This window comes from Dendrobates tinctorius, unplaced genomic scaffold, assembly GCF_039654945.1.
Source record: "Dendrobates tinctorius isolate UK_male_01 unplaced genomic scaffold, ASM3965494v1 ptg000020l, whole genome shotgun sequence".
Lineage (NCBI taxonomy): Eukaryota > Metazoa > Chordata > Amphibia > Anura > Dendrobatidae > Dendrobates > Dendrobates tinctorius.
Genome location: NW_027361688.1, coordinates 5943018 through 5959167, shown reverse-complemented (window position 1 = coordinate 5959167; position 16150 = coordinate 5943018). Strand labels below are relative to the sequence as shown.

The window sequence follows — 16150 nt, the reverse complement described above, 5'->3', positions numbered from 1 at the left end:
TTCCCTGGTGGTATAGAGTAGAGGAGAAGTTAATGTCTGTCTCCCTGGTGGCATAGAGTAGAGGAGAAGTTAATGTCTGTTTCCCTGGTGGTATAGAGAAGAGGAGAAGTTAATATCTGTTTCTCTGGTGGTACAGAGTAGAGGAGAAGTTAATGTCTGTTTCCCTGGTGGTATAGAGTAGAGGAGTAGTTAATGTCTGTTTCCCTGGTGGTATAGAGTAGAGGAGTAGTTAATGTCTGTTTCCCTGGTGGTATAGAGTAGAGGAGTAGTTAATGTCTGTCTCCCTAGTGGTATAGAGTAGAGGAGTAGTTAATGTTTATTTCTCTGGTGGTATAGAGTAGAGGAGGAGCTAATGTCTGTTTCCCTGGTGGTATAGAGTAGAGGAGTAGTTAATGTCTGTTTCCCTGGTGGTATAGAGTAGAGGAGAAGTTAATGTCTGTCTCCCTGGTGGTATAGAGTAGAGGAGTAGTTAATGTCTGTTTCCCTGGTGGTATAGAGAAGAGGAGATGTTAATGTCCGTTTCTCTGGTGGTACAGAGTAGAGGAGAAGTTAATGTCTGTTTCCCTGGTGGTATAGAGTAGAGGAGTAGTTAATGTCTGTTTCCCTGGTGATATAGAGTAGAGGAGTTAATGTCTGTTTCTCTGGTGGTACAGAGTAGAGGAGAAGTTAATGTCTGTTTCCCTGGTGGTATAGAGTATAGGAGTAGTTAATATCTGTTTCCCTGGTGGTAAAGAGTAGAGGAGTAGTTAATGTCCTTTTCCCTGGTGGTATAGAGTAGAGGAGAAGCTAATGTTTGTTTCTCTGGTGGTATAGAGTAGAGGAGTAGTTAATGTCTGTTTCTCTGGTGGTATAGAGTAGAGGAGTAGTTAATGTCTGTTTCCCTGGTGGTATAGAGTAGAGGAGTAGTTAATGTCTGTTTCCCTGGTGGTATAGAGTAGAGGAGAAGTTAATGTCTGTCTCCCTGGTGGTATAGAGTAGAGGAGAAGTTAATGTCTGTTTCCCTGGTGGTATAGAGAAGAGGAGAAGTTAATGTCTGTTTCTCTGGTGGTACAGAGTAGAGGAGAAGTTAATGAATGTTTCCCTGGTGGTATAGAGTAGAGGAGTAGTTAATGTCCGTTTCCCTGGTGGTATAGAGTAGAGGAGTAGTTAATGTCTGTCTCCCTGGTGGTATAGAGTAGAGGAGTAGTTAATGTTTATTTCTCTGGTGGTATAGAGTAGAGGAGGAGTTAATGTCTGTTTCCCTGGTGGTATAGAGTAGAGGAGTAGTTAATGTGTTTCCCTGGTGGTATAGAGTAGAGGAGAAGTTAATGTCTGTCTCCCTGGTGGTATAGAGTAGAGGAGTAGTTAATGTCTGTTTCCCTGGTGGTATAGAGAAGAGGAGAAGTTAATGTCTGTTTCTCTGGTGGTACAGAGTAGAGGAGAAGTTAATGTCTGTTTCCCTGGTGGTATAGAGTAGAGGAGTAGTTAATGTCTGTTTCCCTGGTGGTATAGAGTAGAGGAGTAGTTAATGTCTGTCTCCCAGGTGGTATAGAGTAGAGGAGTAGTTAATGTTTATTTCTCTGGTGGTATAGAGTAGAGGAGGAGTTAATGTCTGTTTCCCTGGTGGTATAGAGTAGAGGAGTAGTTAATGTCTGTTTCCCTGGTGGTATAGAGTAGAAGAGAAGTTAATGTCTGTCTCCCTGGTGGTATAGAGTAGAGGAGTAGTTAATGTTTATTTCTCTGGTGGTATAGAGTAGAGGAGGAGTTAATGTCTGTTTCCCTGGTGGTATAGAGTAGAGGAGTAGTTAATGTCTGTTTCCCTGGTGGTATAGAGTAGAGGAGAAGTTAATGTCTGTCTCCCTGGTGGTATAGAGTAGAGGAGTAGTTAATGTCTGTTTCCCTGGTGGTATAGAGAAGAGGAGAAGTTAATGTCTGTTTCTCTGGTGGTACAGAGTAGAGGAGAAGTTAATGTCTGTTTCCCTGGTGGTATAGAGTAGAGGAGTAGTTAATGTCTGTTTCCCTGGTGGTATAGAGTAGAGGAGTAGTTAATGTCTGTTTCCATGGTGATATAGAGTAGAGGAGGAGTTAATGTCTGTTTCTCTGGTGGTACAGAGTAGAGGAGAAGTTAATGTCTATTTCCCTGGTGGTATAGAATATAGAGTAGTTAATATCTGTTTCCCTGGTGGTATAGAGTAGAGGAGTAGTTAATGTCTGTTTCCATGGTGATATAGAGTAGAGGAGGAGTTAATGTCTGTTTCTCTGGTGGTACAGAGTAGAGGAGTAGTTAATGTCCGTTTCCCTGGTGGTATAGAGTAGAGGAGTAGTTAATGTCCGTTTCCCTGGTGGTATAGAGTAGAGGAGTAGTTAATGTCTGTTTCCCTGGTGGTATAGAGAAGAGGAGAAGTTAATATCTGTTTCTCTGGTGGTATAGAGTAGAGGAGTAGTTAATGTCTGTTTCCATGGTGATATAGAGTAGAGGAGGAGTTAATGTCTGTTTCTCTGGTGGTACAGAGTAGAGGAGTAGTTAATGTCCGTTTCCCTGGTGGTATAGAGTAGAGGAGTAGTTAATGTCCGTTTCCCTGGTGGTATAGAGTAGAGGAGTAGTTAATGTCTGTTTCCCTGGTGGTATAGAGTAGAGGAGTAGTTAATGTCTGTTTCCCTGGTGGTATAGAGTAGAGGAGTAGTTAATGTCTGTTTCTCTGGTGGTATAGAGTAGAGGAGGAGTTAATGTCTGTTTCTCTGTTGGTATAGAGTAGTGGAGAAGTTAATGTCTGTTTCCCTGGTGGTATAGAGTAGAGGAGTAGTTAATGTCCGTTTCCCTGGTGGTATAGAGTAGAGGAGTAGTTAATGTCCGTTTCCATGGTGGTATAGAGTAGAGGAGAAGTTAATGTTTGTTTCTCTGGTGGTATAGAGTAGAGGAGTAGTTAATGTCCGTTTCTCTGGTGGTATAGAGTAGAGGAGTAGTTAATGTCCGTTTCCCTGGTGGTATAGAGTAGAGGAGTAGTTAATGTCTGTTTCCCTGGTGGTATAGAGTAGAGGAGTAGTTAATGTCTGTTTCCCTGGTGGTATAGAGTAGAGGAGGAGTTAATGTCTGTTTCTCTGTTGGTATAGAGTAGAGGAGTAGTTAATGTCTGTTTCCCTGGTGGTATAGAGTAGAGGAGTAGTTAATGTCTGTTTCCCTGGTGGTATAGAGTAGAGGAGTAGTTAATGTCTGTTTCCCTGGTGGTATAGAGTAGAGTAGTAGTTAATGTCCGTTTCTCTGGTGGTATAGATTAGAGGAGTAGTTAATGTCTGTTTCCCTGGTGGTATAGAGTAGAGGAGTAGTTAATGTCTGTTTCCCTGGTGGTATAGAGTAGAGGAGTAGTTAATGTCTGTTTCCCTGGTGGTATAGAGTAGAGGAGAAGTTAATGTCTGTCTCCCTGGTGGCATAGAGTAGAGGAGAAGTTAATGTCTGTTTCCCTGGTGGTATAGAGAAGAGGAGAAGTTAATATCTGTTTCTCTGGTGGTACAGAGTAGAGGAGAAGTTAATGTCTGTTTCCCTGGTGGTATAGAGTAGAGGAGTAGTTAATGTCTGTTTCCCTGGTGGTATAGAGTAGAGGAGTAGTTAATGTCTGTTTCCCTGGTGGTATAGAGTAGAGGAGTAGTTAATGTCTGTCTCCCTAGTGGTATAGAGTAGAGGAGTAGTTAATGTTTATTTCTCTGGTGGTATAGAGTAGAGGAGGAGCTAATGTCTGTTTCCCTGGTGGTATAGAGTAGAGGAGTAGTTAATGTCTGTTTCCCTGGTGGTATAGAGTAGAGGAGAAGTTAATGTCTGTCTCCCTGGTGGTATAGAGTAGAGGAGTAGTTAATGTCTGTTTCCCTGGTGGTATAGAGAAGAGGAGATGTTAATGTCCGTTTCTCTGGTGGTACAGAGTAGAGGAGAAGTTAATGTCTGTTTCCCTGGTGGTATAGAGTAGAGGAGTAGTTAATGTCTGTTTCCCTGGTGATATAGAGTAGAGGAGTTAATGTCTGTTTCTCTGGTGGTACAGAGTAGAGGAGAAGTTAATGTCTGTTTCCCTGGTGGTATAGAGTATAGGAGTAGTTAATATCTGTTTCCCTGGTGGTAAAGAGTAGAGGAGTAGTTAATGTCCTTTTCCCTGGTGGTATAGAGTAGAGGAGAAGCTAATGTTTGTTTCTCTGGTGGTATAGAGTAGAGGAGTAGTTAATGTCTGTTTCTCTGGTGGTATAGAGTAGAGGAGTAGTTAATGTCTGTTTCCCTGGTGGTATAGAGTAGAGGAGTAGTTAATGTCTGTTTCCCTGGTGGTATAGAGTAGAGGAGAAGTTAATGTCTGTCTCCCTGGTGGTATAGAGTAGAGGAGAAGTTAATGTCTGTTTCCCTGGTGGTATAGAGAAGAGGAGAAGTTAATGTCTGTTTCTCTGGTGGTACAGAGTAGAGGAGAAGTTAATGAATGTTTCCCTGGTGGTATAGAGTAGAGGAGTAGTTAATGTCCGTTTCCCTGGTGGTATAGAGTAGAGGAGTAGTTAATGTCTGTCTCCCTGGTGGTATAGAGTAGAGGAGTAGTTAATGTTTATTTCTCTGGTGGTATAGAGTAGAGGAGGAGTTAATGTCTGTTTCCCTGGTGGTATAGAGTAGAGGAGTAGTTAATGTGTTTCCCTGGTGGTATAGAGTAGAGGAGAAGTTAATGTCTGTCTCCCTGGTGGTATAGAGTAGAGGAGTAGTTAATGTCTGTTTCCCTGGTGGTATAGAGAAGAGGAGAAGTTAATGTCTGTTTCTCTGGTGGTACAGAGTAGAGGAGAAGTTAATGTCTGTTTCCCTGGTGGTATAGAGTAGAGGAGTAGTTAATGTCTGTTTCCCTGGTGGTATAGAGTAGAGGAGTAGTTAATGTCTGTCTCCCAGGTGGTATAGAGTAGAGGAGTAGTTAATGTTTATTTCTCTGGTGGTATAGAGTAGAGGAGGAGTTAATGTCTGTTTCCCTGGTGGTATAGAGTAGAGGAGTAGTTAATGTCTGTTTCCCTGGTGGTATAGAGTAGAAGAGAAGTTAATGTCTGTCTCCCTGGTGGTATAGAGTAGAGGAGTAGTTAATGTTTATTTCTCTGGTGGTATAGAGTAGAGGAGGAGTTAATGTCTGTTTCCCTGGTGGTATAGAGTAGAGGAGTAGTTAATGTCTGTTTCCCTGGTGGTATAGAGTAGAGGAGAAGTTAATGTCTGTCTCCCTGGTGGTATAGAGTAGAGGAGTAGTTAATGTCTGTTTCCCTGGTGGTATAGAGAAGAGGAGAAGTTAATGTCTGTTTCTCTGGTGGTACAGAGTAGAGGAGAAGTTAATGTCTGTTTCCCTGGTGGTATAGAGTAGAGGAGTAGTTAATGTCTGTTTCCCTGGTGGTATAGAGTAGAGGAGTAGTTAATGTCTGTTTCCATGGTGATATAGAGTAGAGGAGGAGTTAATGTCTGTTTCTCTGGTGGTACAGAGTAGAGGAGAAGTTAATGTCTATTTCCCTGGTGGTATAGAATATAGAGTAGTTAATATCTGTTTCCCTGGTGGTATAGAGTAGAGGAGTAGTTAATGTCTGTTTCCATGGTGATATAGAGTAGAGGAGGAGTTAATGTCTGTTTCTCTGGTGGTACAGAGTAGAGGAGTAGTTAATGTCCGTTTCCCTGGTGGTATAGAGTAGAGGAGTAGTTAATGTCCGTTTCCCTGGTGGTATAGAGTAGAGGAGTAGTTAATGTCTGTTTCCCTGGTGGTATAGAGAAGAGGAGAAGTTAATATCTGTTTCTCTGGTGGTATAGAGTAGAGGAGTAGTTAATGTCTGTTTCCATGGTGATATAGAGTAGAGGAGGAGTTAATGTCTGTTTCTCTGGTGGTACAGAGTAGAGGAGTAGTTAATGTCCGTTTCCCTGGTGGTATAGAGTAGAGGAGTAGTTAATGTCCGTTTCCCTGGTGGTATAGAGTAGAGGAGTAGTTAATGTCTGTTTCCCTGGTGGTATAGAGTAGAGGAGTAGTTAATGTCTGTTTCCCTGGTGGTATAGAGTAGAGGAGTAGTTAATGTCTGTTTCTCTGGTGGTATAGAGTAGAGGAGGAGTTAATGTCTGTTTCTCTGTTGGTATAGAGTAGTGGAGAAGTTAATGTCTGTTTCCCTGGTGGTATAGAGTAGAGGAGTAGTTAATGTCCGTTTCCCTGGTGGTATAGAGTAGAGGAGTAGTTAATGTCCGTTTCCATGGTGGTATAGAGTAGAGGAGAAGTTAATGTTTGTTTCTCTGGTGGTATAGAGTAGAGGAGTAGTTAATGTCCGTTTCTCTGGTGGTATAGAGTAGAGGAGTAGTTAATGTCCGTTTCCCTGGTGGTATAGAGTAGAGGAGTAGTTAATGTCTGTTTCCCTGGTGGTATAGAGTAGAGGAGTAGTTAATGTCTGTTTCCCTGGTGGTATAGAGTAGAGGAGTAGTTAATGTCTGTTTCCCTGGTGGTATAGAGTAGAGGAGTAGTTAATGTCTGTTTCCCTGGTGGTATAGAGTAGAGGAGTAGTTAATGTCTGTTTCTCTGGTGGTATAGAGTAGAGGAGGAGTTAATGTCTGTTTCTCTGTTGGTATAGAGTAGAGGAGTAGTTAATGTCTGTTTCCCTGGTGGTATAGAGTAGAGGAGTAGTTAATGTCTGTTTCCCTGGTGGTATAGAGTAGAGGAGTAGTTAATGTCTGTTTCCCTGGTGGTATAGAGTAGAGGAGTAGTTAATGTCCGTTTCTCTGGTGGTATAGATTAGAGGAGTAGTTAATGTCTGTTTCCCTGGTGGTATAGAGTAGAGGAGTAGTTAATGTCTGTTTCCCTGGTGGTATAGAGTAGAGGAGTAGTTAATGTCTGTTTCCCTGGTGGTATAGAGTAGAGGAGAAGTTAATGTCTGTCTCCCTGGTGGCATAGAGTAGAGGAGAAGTTAATGTCTGTTTCCCTGGTGGTATAGAGAAGAGGAGAAGTTAATATCTGTTTCTCTGGTGGTACAGAGTAGAGGAGAAGTTAATGTCTGTTTCCCTGGTGGTATAGAGTAGAGGAGTAGTTAATGTCTGTTTCCCTGGTGGTATAGAGTAGAGGAGTAGTTAATGTCTGTTTCCCTGGTGGTATAGAGTAGAGGAGTAGTTAATGTCTGTCTCCCTAGTGGTATAGAGTAGAGGAGTAGTTAATGTTTATTTCTCTGGTGGTATAGAGTAGAGGAGGAGCTAATGTCTGTTTCCCTGGTGGTATAGAGTAGAGGAGTAGTTAATGTCTGTTTCCCTGGTGGTATAGAGTAGAGGAGAAGTTAATGTCTGTCTCCCTGGTGGTATAGAGTAGAGGAGTAGTTAATGTCTGTTTCCCTGGTGGTATAGAGAAGAGGAGATGTTAATGTCCGTTTCTCTGGTGGTACAGAGTAGAGGAGAAGTTAATGTCTGTTTCCCTGGTGGTATAGAGTAGAGGAGTAGTTAATGTCTGTTTCCCTGGTGATATAGAGTAGAGGAGTTAATGTCTGTTTCTCTGGTGGTACAGAGTAGAGGAGAAGTTAATGTCTGTTTCCCTGGTGGTATAGAGTATAGGAGTAGTTAATATCTGTTTCCCTGGTGGTAAAGAGTAGAGGAGTAGTTAATGTCCTTTTCCCTGGTGGTATAGAGTAGAGGAGAAGCTAATGTTTGTTTCTCTGGTGGTATAGAGTAGAGGAGTAGTTAATGTCTGTTTCTCTGGTGGTATAGAGTAGAGGAGTAGTTAATGTCTGTTTCCCTGGTGGTATAGAGTAGAGGAGTAGTTAATGTCTGTTTCCCTGGTGGTATAGAGTAGAGGAGAAGTTAATGTCTGTCTCCCTGGTGGTATAGAGTAGAGGAGAAGTTAATGTCTGTTTCCCTGGTGGTATAGAGAAGAGGAGAAGTTAATGTCTGTTTCTCTGGTGGTACAGAGTAGAGGAGAAGTTAATGAATGTTTCCCTGGTGGTATAGAGTAGAGGAGTAGTTAATGTCCGTTTCCCTGGTGGTATAGAGTAGAGGAGTAGTTAATGTCTGTCTCCCTGGTGGTATAGAGTAGAGGAGTAGTTAATGTTTATTTCTCTGGTGGTATAGAGTAGAGGAGGAGTTAATGTCTGTTTCCCTGGTGGTATAGAGTAGAGGAGTAGTTAATGTGTTTCCCTGGTGGTATAGAGTAGAGGAGAAGTTAATGTCTGTCTCCCTGGTGGTATAGAGTAGAGGAGTAGTTAATGTCTGTTTCCCTGGTGGTATAGAGAAGAGGAGAAGTTAATGTCTGTTTCTCTGGTGGTACAGAGTAGAGGAGAAGTTAATGTCTGTTTCCCTGGTGGTATAGAGTAGAGGAGTAGTTAATGTCTGTTTCCCTGGTGGTATAGAGTAGAGGAGTAGTTAATGTCTGTCTCCCAGGTGGTATAGAGTAGAGGAGTAGTTAATGTTTATTTCTCTGGTGGTATAGAGTAGAGGAGGAGTTAATGTCTGTTTCCCTGGTGGTATAGAGTAGAGGAGTAGTTAATGTCTGTTTCCCTGGTGGTATAGAGTAGAAGAGAAGTTAATGTCTGTCTCCCTGGTGGTATAGAGTAGAGGAGTAGTTAATGTTTATTTCTCTGGTGGTATAGAGTAGAGGAGGAGTTAATGTCTGTTTCCCTGGTGGTATAGAGTAGAGGAGTAGTTAATGTCTGTTTCCCTGGTGGTATAGAGTAGAGGAGAAGTTAATGTCTGTCTCCCTGGTGGTATAGAGTAGAGGAGTAGTTAATGTCTGTTTCCCTGGTGGTATAGAGAAGAGGAGAAGTTAATGTCTGTTTCTCTGGTGGTACAGAGTAGAGGAGAAGTTAATGTCTGTTTCCCTGGTGGTATAGAGTAGAGGAGTAGTTAATGTCTGTTTCCCTGGTGGTATAGAGTAGAGGAGTAGTTAATGTCTGTTTCCATGGTGATATAGAGTAGAGGAGGAGTTAATGTCTGTTTCTCTGGTGGTACAGAGTAGAGGAGAAGTTAATGTCTATTTCCCTGGTGGTATAGAATATAGAGTAGTTAATATCTGTTTCCCTGGTGGTAAAGAGTAGAGGAGTAGTTAATGTCCTTTTCCCTGGTGGTATAGAGTAGAGGAGAAGTTAATGTTTGTTTCTCTGGTGGTATAGAGTAGAGGAGTAGTTAATGTCTGTTTCTCTGGTGGTATAGAGTAGAGGAGTAGCTAATGTCTGTTTCCCTGGTGGTATAGAGTAGAGGAGTAGTTAATGTCTGTTTCCCTGATGGTATAGAGTAGAGGAGTAGTTAATGTCTGTTTCCCTGGTGGTATAGAGTAGAAGAGTAGTTAATGTCTGTTTCCCTGGTGGCATAGAGAAGAGGAGTAGTTAATATCTGTTTCCCTGGTGGTATAGAGTAGAGGAGTAGTTAATGTCTGTTTCCCTGATGGTATAGAGTAGAGGAGTAGTTAATGTCTGTTTCCCTGGTGGTATAGAGTAGAGGAGTAGTTAATGTCTGTTTCCCTGGTGGCATAGAGAAGAGGAGTAGTTAATATCTGTTTCCCTGGTGTTATAGAGTAGAGGAGTAGTTAATGTCTGTTTCCCTGGTGGTATAGCGTAGAGGAGTAGTTAATGTCTGTTTCCCTGATGGTATAGAGTAGAGGAGTAGTTAATGTCAGTTTCCCTGGTGGTATAGAGTAGGGGAGTAGTTAATATCTGTTTCCCTGGTGGTATAGATTAGAGGAGTAGTTAACGTCTGTTTCCCTGGTGGCATAGAGAAGAGGAGTAGTTAATGTCTGTTTCCCTGGTGGTATGGAGTAGAGGAGTAGTTAATATCTGTTTCCCAGGTGGCCTAGAGGAGTAGTTAATATATGTTTTGCTGGTGATCTAGAGTGGAGGAGTAGTTCATATATGATTCTCTGGTGTATTGGAATAAAGGAGTAGTTAATGTATGTTTCCCTGGTGGTCTAGAGTAGTGGAAAATATTTGTCTCCCTGGTCATCAATCTAGAATAGAGGAGCAGCTTATTTTTTTTTCCCTGGTGGTCTAGGGAAGTAGCAGGGTTAATGATTTCTTCCCTGTGCTCTGTGTCTTTACTTTGTTGTCCGTAGTAGGTGCAGCAGCAACAGAGACTAGTTTGTAGTTGGACACAAATATAAATATATTCTACTTTTTTTTTTACTATACGATACCATTGTTGAAAAAAAATCATAAAAATGCCAGACCGGAATTTGCCAAACTACATTTTGACAAGCCACAAAGCTTCTGGGAGAATGTCCTATGGACAGATGAGACAAAAATTGAACTTTTTAACAAGGCACATCAGCTCACAGGCACATCTGTTCACAGATGGAAAAATGAAGCATATCAAGAAAAGAACACTGTCCCTACTGTGAAACATGGAGGAGGATCTTTTATGTTCTAGGGCTGCTTTGCTGCATCTGCCACAGGGTGTCTAGAATCTGTGCAGGGTACAATGAAATCTCAAGAATATCAATTTTGACCACGTCTGTATATACACCCTCCTCTGCCATTGCTACAACAACCAGTTTTCATTCCACTAGACCACCAGGAAGTATATTTTTTTCTGTTCTTTTTTGACATACAGTATATACACACATGAATCATTGCTGTAATGATCAAAATTGATTAAATTTGTGCCCCCGCTTCAAAGTAATCTGCAAGTACCAATATAAAGTTTTCACTGCACAACTAGTTCTGGAAAGTGTGACTACAGGTGCCCCCCGCCCTGCGTATAAGATGTTCTGTGCTACAGATATAGTAATGGTGACTCATTCCCAGAGTTAATTATGGAGCTGTGATATAATTTACCCATCATTATTGCACCATATGAAATAAACTCCTTGCTGCATTTAGATTTATATCTACAAATATCCAATTAGCTGAAATATCCATCGCTTTTTATCTGCGGCTTGTCACATTGCTTTACTCTCTATGTTAGTGGGATCTCTTTGGCCAGTGACAGGGGTTATTGTTACTTGGTTAAAATAAGAAAAAAAAAAGTAATAGATAAACAGTAAAAAAAAAAAAAAAATCCAAGGTCAAAATTTTCTAGCCAGAGGGATGAACCACATGACTTCTATGAGCAGCTGGATTTTTATTCCACATTTTAAGTATTTATAGATAATATATCATCAGAAAATGGCATCATATTTACATATTTATATATAAAAATGTATTTTCTGTATGACAACCCATATGCAGATTCCTGTATTATTCAAATTTTCACATTAGCTAATGAAGAGAATAGATTCCATGTTTTCCTGCAGCTCATTTCTAAATTTTGATTTGCTGTGTAGACTAAGACAGAGTCAGCACGGTCACTTTCTTATTATAAGTGCAGGGTGAACTAAGGCATTTTATAATCAGGAGAAGGCAGGGTCAGCAGCGTTATGTCATTATCACTAGAGACCAGAGTTAGTAGACTTTTATCGTTAACACTAAAAAGCAGAGTCAGCAGAGTCATCTCATAATCATTAGAGGGCAGGGTCAGCTGAGTTATCTCACTATCACTAAAAGGTCGGTTCAGTAGAGTCATCTCCTGATTACTTGGGAGCAGGGGCACCACAATAATCTCATTACCATTTGAGGGCGGGGTGAGTAGAGTCATTTCCTGATTACCTGGGAGCAGGGGCACCACAATAATCTCATTATCATTAAAGGGCAGCAAGGGCAGGGTCAGCTGAGTCATCTCATTATCATTAGAGGACAGGGTCAGCTGAGTTATCTTACTATCATTAAAAGGCTGGATCGGTAGAGTCATCTCTTGACTACATGGGAGCAGGGGCACCACAATAATCTTATTACCATTAGAGGGCAGAGTCAGTAGAGTTATGTTATTTTCATTATAGGGCCGGATCAGCAGAGTTATCTCATTATCACTAGAGGGCATAATCAGTGCAGTTATAGTCATGTCATTGTCACTAGAGGGAAGGCTCAGTAAAGTCATCTTATTGTCACTAGAGGGCAGTGTCAACAGAATCATCTCATTATCACTAAAGGGTCAGCAGAATCATCTCACTATCTCTAGAAGGTAGGGTCAGTAGAACCATCTCATTATCACTAGAAGGTAAGGTTAGTAGAATCATCTCATTATCACAGTAAGGTAGGGTTTGTAGAATCATCTCATTATCACTAGAAGGTCATAGAATCATATCATTATCACTGAAAGGTAGGGTCAGTAGAATCATCTCATTATCACTAGAAGGTAAGGTCAGTCGAATCATATCATTATCACTAGAAGGTAGGGTCAGTCGAATCATCTCATTATCACTAGAAGTTAGGGTCAGTCAAATCATCTCATTATCACTAGAAGGTAGGGTCAGTAGAATTATCTCATCACTACAAGGTAAGGTCAGTAGAATCATCTCATTATCACTAGAAGGTAGGGTCAGTAGAACCATCTCATTATCGCTAGAAGGTAGGGTCAGTAGAATCATCTCATCACTATAAGGTAGGGCCAGTGAATCATCTCATTATCACTATTAGGTAGTCAGTAGAATGATCTTATTATCACTAGCAGGTAGGCTTAGTAGAGTCATCTCATTATCGCTAGAATGTAAGATCAATAGAATCATGTCATTATCACTAGAAGGTAGGGTTAGTAGAGTCATCTCATTATCACTAGAAGGTAGGGTTAGTAGAGTCATCTCATTATCACTAGAAGGTAGGGTCAGTAGAATCATCTCATTATCACTAGAAGGTAGGGTTAGTAGAATCATCTCATTATCACTAGAAGGTAGGGATAGTAGAATCATCTCATTATCACTAGAAGGTAGGGTTAGTAGAGTTATCTCATTATCACTAGAAGGTAGGGTTAGTAGAGTCATCTCATTATCACTAGAAGGTAGGGTCAGTAGAATCATCTCATTATCACTAGAAGGTAGGGTTGTAGAGTCATCTCATCACTAGAAGGTAGGGTTAGTAGAGTCATCTCATTATCACTAGTAGGTAGGGTCAGTAGAATCATCTCATTATCACTAGAAGGTAGGGTTAGTAGAGTCATCTCATTATCACTAGAAGGTAGGCTTAATAGAGTCATCTCATTATCACTAGAAGGTAGGGTTAGTAGAATCATCTCATTATCACTAGAAGGTAGGGTTAGTAGAGTCATCTCATTATCACTAGAAGGTAGGGTTAGTAGAGTCATCTCATTATCACTAGAAGGTAGGGTCAGTAGAATCATCTCATTATCACTAGAAGGTAGGGTTAGTAGAGTCATCTCATTATCACTAGAAGGTAGGGTTAGTAGAATCATCTCATTATCACTAGAAGGTAGGGGTAGAGTAGAGTCATTTCATTATCACTAGAAGGTAGGGTTAGTAGAATCATCTCATTATCACTAGAAGGTAGGGTTAGTAGAGTCATCTCATTATCACTAGAAGGTAGGGTCAGTAGAATCATCTCATCACTATAAGGTAGGGCCAGTGAATCATCTCATTATCACTATTAGGTAAAGTAGAATGAGTAGAATGATCTCATTATCACTAGAAGGTAGGCTTAGTAGAGTCATCTCATTATCGCTAGAATGTAAGATCAATAGAATCATCTCATTATCACTAGAAGGTAGGGTTAGTGGAGTCATCTCATTATCACTAGAAGGTAAGGTTAGTTGAATCATATCATTACCACTAGGAGGTAGGGTCAGTAGAATCCCCTCATTAGCACTAGAAGGTAGGGTCAGTAGAGTTATCATAAGAGGTCAGGGTCAACATTAGAGGTCAAGGTCAACAAAGTCATCTCATGATCTAGTGGGAGCAGGGGCAGGAGAGTAATTTTATTATCTTTATAGGATGGTTTGAACAGAATAATATCATTATCACTTAAGGCTAGGGTCAGCAGAATTATATCATTATTGCTAGAGGGCAGGATCAGTAGAGTTATTTTATGATCTTTTGGGGGTAGGGTCATCACCAGAGTGATCTCATTATCACTACAGAGCAGGGTCTGTAGCGGCATCTCATTGCCTTTATAGGGCCAAGTCAGCAGAGTCATTTCATGATCTTTCAGGGGGTAGGGTCAGGAGAGTCATCTCATTATCACTATAGGGAAAAGTTAGCAGAGTAGTTTTAATATCATTTTAGGGCAGGGTCAGCAGAGTTATATCATCATTATCATTAATGGCTAGGGTCAGCAGAATTATATCTTTATTGTTAGAGGGCAGGGTCAGTAGAGTCATCTTATAATCATTGCAGCTTGATGCCAGCTGTATTGCAGTGCTGTAGGGCTAAATAAAATAGGACAACAGTGCTATATATAATTTTTTTTCATCGTGATTGTCACTAGACTGTCTGTGGTGTATGATAGCTGCAAATAATGCAAGCTAATAGTCAGAAAAGTGTCCATAGACTAATACGGTCTCCAGAAAGAGAGTGCACACCCATCCATCCTACCAATCGGCAAATTTCAAAGAAGATTCTTACACAGTAGATTTATGTATCTTGTGTACCATACATAAGCTTCCATTAACATAACCAAGCTGCAAATAAATCCCTAGCCCTCTAAAGATAATGAGATGACTCTAAAGACTCTGTCCCAGTCTGCAGAGTAAATCTAAAAAGTGAGCTACAGAGAAATATACCTTAAAAAGATAGTTTAAATAAAAAACATTTTAACAATTCTAAATAAATGTATATTATGTGGGTTTTTTTAAAAAATACATTCAACTATTTAAACAACTTAATTTATTTAGTTTATTATCCGTTTCTTACTATGGCATTGGGTGAATGATTTTCTACGAGGGTTTTTTTTTCTCTTCATCATTAGTTTTCCATTTAAGTCTATATCTATTAATCTAATTGAAAGAAAAGGCCTCCCAGGTCGGCGTCCTGCCTGGATACGTGGACCCCCGCTGTAAGGCTGTGCCCTCCATTACATACATTTATCCTGTCTGACGTGAATATGTACACATCCCAATCAGACGAGTTATCTGCATGACTGGCAGCAGATTAAGGTGATGGCTACTCAGCAAAAAAAAATCCAGGCCACGGCCTCTTATTTTTTATTTCATGTACTTTGGAGGGAATATTACTAATCAGACGAACTCTCCAGACTAACTCGGGTCACAGGAAGGTAAACAACATCTTCTGCAGGCAATTCTGCTCAGTCACTTCAATTACTAAAGCAAATATTCATTTTTCTTCTCTTTTTATTGAAATTGCTTTTTAGCTATTTTTTAGTTGGGGACTATATATATATATATATATATATATATATATATATATGAAAAATGCAACTTAAGGGGAGGACAATAACCTGCACTATCGATGATGCTTTTTACAGATGCAAGTTGATATATGATGTGTCCCATGTAGGTTTTCATTTATGATTGTGAAATAGATTGGGGTTTATAAGGCAAAAGCAGCGACATGGAAAAAAAATTTATGCAGCAGTTTTGAGCTGTGTAGATGTGAATCCAGCTCAGGAGTGAGGTTAAAGACTTGTTAGAAAGCTCAGCACAATCTGTTTTTCTCTTTTGCCTGTCTTCTTACTCTACTCCCCCCCACCCTTCTCCCCTCTCCATAATGTATAATAGGAGGTGTAACCTGATACTTCACTGCACTTGGTAGCCCCCATCCTGTCTTGATCAAGATGGAGTTGGGCTGTTTTTTTCAGGAGGCGGATGGAGGAGAAAAAGTGACTCATAAGAGGAGAAAGGAACAGATTTCTCCAGTAAGATATATTGCAAAGTTTCTTATATTCTCTAGCATATTTACTGAAAAGTTTATTACCGTAAATTATTATTTATTAATATTAATGTAATTACATTTCTATTTTTATTTATTTTGTTGATACAATTACATTTTTATGTTCAATCCACTTTTTTTTCCCACTTCAGACAATCTGAAGAAGAATCTCTTGAAACTCTTCATTTTCCCCGATACCGGTGACCTAAGATTGTACGGCAGCTGCTGAGCGTTAAACTTTAATGAGCTGGTGTTTGCTGAATCCTGCTACACAACAGTCATAAACACCTCCGTATAAATTGACAAGCCACCCCTGTGTTATATTGATTTCTTGCATTTTTTTTCTCCCGGACGGTTTACGTTGGCAGTAAGAGTGTCTGTAAACACTCGTAGTTAGTGTTAAGTACACGTAGCGCCCTGTGTCACTACCTGAAAGGGTTATTTATGAGCGTGCGCTGTCCTACCAAGAGGCATATCTCTACAGCGTGCTAGATAATTTCATAAAAACTCGGAGAAACCATAAAATTATCCTAGATTTTGTC

The 16150-nt window shown here is 40.4% G+C and overlaps 1 protein-coding gene across 1 annotated transcript in view; it reads right to left on the bottom strand.

The window, feature by feature from the left end:
• Positions 1-16150, bottom strand: part of CHRM2 (cholinergic receptor muscarinic 2) — a 185125-nt gene that overhangs the window by 119915 nt on the left and 49060 nt on the right. The window lies entirely within an intron of this gene.